Source organism: Malus domestica, chromosome 13, assembly GCF_042453785.1.
Source record: "Malus domestica chromosome 13, GDT2T_hap1".
Classification (NCBI taxonomy): domain Eukaryota; kingdom Viridiplantae; phylum Streptophyta; class Magnoliopsida; order Rosales; family Rosaceae; genus Malus; species Malus domestica.
The window spans coordinates 6,691,309-6,695,520 of record NC_091673.1 but is presented as its reverse complement, the minus strand read 5'-3'; positions in this window follow the sequence as shown (position 1 = coordinate 6,695,520).

Below are 4,212 nucleotides of genomic sequence, written 5' to 3'. Positions count from 1 at the left end.
CATCTTCTCCGCTGATGAAGAAGCCGGGCTTTCTAGCTACCTCAGTCGCTGCCGCTTCTGCCGCTGCTCTCTCTGCCACTTCTTCCTCTTCAAGCTTTGTGTCTGATTTAGCTGCTGTTCTCTTTTAATTGGTTTAATTGTAGGTGGACTTGTTGACTTGTTAAACATCTCTGATACGGAAAATAGCACCAGGACCTGGTGAAGCGGAGATCCAAGTACTTGAGGGAAGGCAGAGACAACATTACTTTGGATCCCTCTCGATGCCATCCTCATCCTCACGGTCGGCTAAACCTAATCTGGTTTGAACACAATCATTGATGTTAGAAAAAGAAAATGGAGGAAAGGAATAAAGAAAGAAAAAAATGTTAGTGGAATTGTAAACAATTCCACAAAGAAGTGGAAGACACGGCAAAAGAAAAGAAGGGAGATAACGTAATTGTTGGCAGGTATCTTTGGTGGTCGCGATTTGCGTCCTCTTTCCTGAAAGTCCACGTGATTTGTAGGCCATAGCTCGAGCCCCAAAAGCAACACTTTACACTGGCAGAAGCCGCTTTATTGACAATTCTACATGTGTCGCCAAGGCTAACCATTTCGCTCCGACCGCTAAGATCTACGGCTCTTATGACGCCGTTCTGGACAATCCCAACTCGACGCCGTCTTTGTCCCACTCCCCACCGGCCTCCACATCAAGTGGACAGTCTTCGCCGCCCAGAAGGAGAAGACGATGACCTCCATTGTTCTGAGAAAAAAAAAAGGCTTTTGAATCCTACCCATCCACCGTTTCGTTCACTTCCAGATTCAACCCAGGTCGTTGATTTGGATGACCGAGTCAACTCGGTTCATGAGTCGGAGGATCCGATTCCTGTGATGGATCTCCAGAGCTTGAAACTTAGAGAGGCTTGACTTGAAACAGTGATGAAGAAGAAGACAACTTCCAAGGACGACGGACTCGAAACCAAACAACAATGGTGGAGGTCGAAGTCAACGAAGAGAAGAAGCAACTCTCGAGCACACATCCATGGTGACTGGGTGTGGGAACACCCAAATCCTAAAAGGTTCCTTGGTCAGCGATTCCAACGGTGTCAATGTCCGGCATGTATTATGCTTCTCCGACGATCACGCACCACCTAAAACTGGCGAGTTCATAGCGGAAGGAACTCGGTATATTCCTGGACGCTAGTCGGGTCGGGTCCGCATGAAATTTCATTTCCAAAATGGAGCCCCGGTTCCAGGCGGCTTTCAAGGGCATGAAGAAACTGAATGAATACATCGTGCGTCACCGGGGTCAACCTCGATAAAATCATCAAGAACGTCGCCTGGCGCAAGCACTCTAGTTGGTCTCCGCCTGCAAATCCGCCCTCGACAAGCTCGATTCCGTCACCAACTCCTCTATCTTCGATCCAAAGTCACCCATTTCTGGAATTTTTCTTTCCGACGCCGAGTTTGCCCTCGGCCCCGTCCTCCTCGCCGTAGATTCAGCTTACCCCAAGGTCGTCTACCCTGCCATCGACTGCTTCTACAAGCTCTTCTCCCTCGGCATCATCCACAACGAGATCGACACTTCGGATCCCAAGCTTTTGCTTTTCAAGCTCGTCGAATCGGTGGCAAGTTCGCAAGTGATGGCGACGATGACGTTGACCCAAACAACGAACAGTTGTAGAAGGTTTTGGTGAGCCTGGGATGCCAAAAGTGTAGACTGAAAAAGTATGGGAAAATGATTAAAGGGGTTGATAGGAAGGGGGATGGAGCTATGGATCTTGAAGACAGAACCCCACCACCACCACTAAATACTCTGGTGGCTCTCCAAAGTATTTAAGATGCTAAGTTGGTGTTGGAGGTACTGATGAGGAGGAGACCGCACTGTCGACCACCCACATGCAAAAACAAAGAAAAAAGGGAAGCTTTGCTCTGCGATAGCACATGGGAAAGCAAAAGCGAAGCAGAAAATAAAAGCAAAAGCAAAAGTAACACAGACTGCTTTATTGATTTTTTGAATGATGTAATTTATTATTTTTTTATCTCTCAAAGACATCTGTATAAACCCCATCAGAGGGTAATAATACAAAAAAAAAAAAAAACAAAAACAAAAACGGCAAAGCCCAAAATTAATGGGCTGGCATGTCGTGGAGGGCGAAGGCCCATAAGCCCAAAATAGCACCAACTAGGTGACCAAAAGTATGCCCAGTACTCCAAAAATTATTCGGCAACTTGCGTCTATTATCACTAACCAGGTGACCAAAAGTACGCCCAGTACTCCAAAATTATTCGGCAACCTGCCGCTATTACCACCAACCAGGTGATGAAATGTACAACCCGTACTCCAATATCATTTGGCAACCAGCCATTCATACCACCAACCAGGTGATGAAATGTACAAACCGTACTCTAAAATAATTTGGCAATTAGCCATTTATGCCACCAACCAGGTGATCAAAAGTACACCCAGTACTTCAAAATTATACATGAGCACTACTCGTGTCATTCGTACATAGACATTCATGAGCATCACTCATATCAATCATACATAAACATTCATGAGCATCACTCATGTTAACATTCATGAGCATCACTCATGTTAACATCCATGAGCATCACTCATGTCAATTAAACATTCATGAGCATCACTCATGTCAATTAAACATTCATGAGCATCACTCATGACAATCAGCTTCAAAAGTTTCATTTACAAAGTCTTAGCTTCAAAAGCTTCATTTACAGAGCTCCAGCTTCAAAGCTTCACTTGCAAAGCTTCACCTACAAAGCTTCAGTGCATGGTCTACAAAGACCGCCTCCGAACAACCGCCATTTCAGCCCATACATGGATTGAATTTGAAGTCTCCAGCCAACAGCGTCTATTGACCGAAGACTTGGGGGACTACATTATATACCATATATTGGGCCTCAACTGGGCCTTATGAAAAATACTTGGGGGACTCTAGCCCATTATTCATGTACTGAGGAGCGAGCCCTTATTTTATAAAAGGGACTCCCTCACCATTATTAGAGAGCAACGCCGCCAGCTGAGCAACCGCCTCGCCGCCAGCTGAGCAACCGCCTCGCCGCCAGCATCAACTCTAGCCCATTATTTATGTATTGAGGAGCGAGCTCTTATTCTATAAAAGGGACTTCCTCACTTTCATTAGAGAACACCCATTATTCATGTACTGAGGAACGAGCCCTAATTTTATAAAAGGGACTCCCTCACCACCATTAGAGGGCATCGCCGCCTACTGAGCAACCGACTCGCCACGAGCATCAACTCTAGCCCATCATTCATGTATTGAGGAGTGAGCCCTTATTTTATAAAAGGGACTCCCTCACATTCAAACGCAGCAAGCTGAGCCAACCAAGGCAACATAAGCCACGAGACGAGCAGCCGAGCAGCGTGTGCTACTTCTGGATGAGCATCATTTCACTTTGAGCACCGCCTCATATCGGGCATCAGTTCAAGACAACGTCTAGTTACTTCGGCCCACACATGGACTGAATTTCAAGTTTCCAGCCAAAAGACTCTCTTGACTGAAGACTTGGGGGACTACTGTTTATACCATATTTAGGGCCTCGTATTTAGACCTCGTATAAATACTCGGGGGACTTAAATGTAATTATGTAATAAATGAAGGGGCAAATATGTAATTAGGGGAGGAGCCCTTATTCTATAAAAGGGCCTCCTCACCCTCACAAACCAAAAGGTGACTCCTGGCTAGAGCAAAGCTCTCACACTCTCTCCCTCACTTCTCAGAGAAATACAATACAATCAGTGTGGACGTAGCCCAAACATTGGGGTGAACCACGATACATCTTGTGTTATTTACATTACTTGCAGATTCACGGTCGGATTTACGTTGTTCCAAGACCATCCGGTTTTGTGCATCAACAACTTGTATTTTGTTAAGGTCTTAAAAGTTTTTTCATCAAAAGAGTTTTCAGTCATTTTAAAAGCACATCAAAACAAGAGCGAAAAGGCATATGCAAAACAAAAGGAAAAAACACCAACAAACACCAAAGTGATTTTAGTGATTTAGTATTTCAGTGGTCCTTTCTACTTGTAACGACATGCCGTTTTCAAGGAATTGGATCCTCTCCGAGGCAAACCCCTCGGGATCCTCTTGATCTACTAACACGGGCTGTTGGATTTTGATGCAACGGCTACAAACAGGAGGTCCTTCTAAAAATTATAATAATTGTAGCCGTTGAATTTTTTATAGCTCG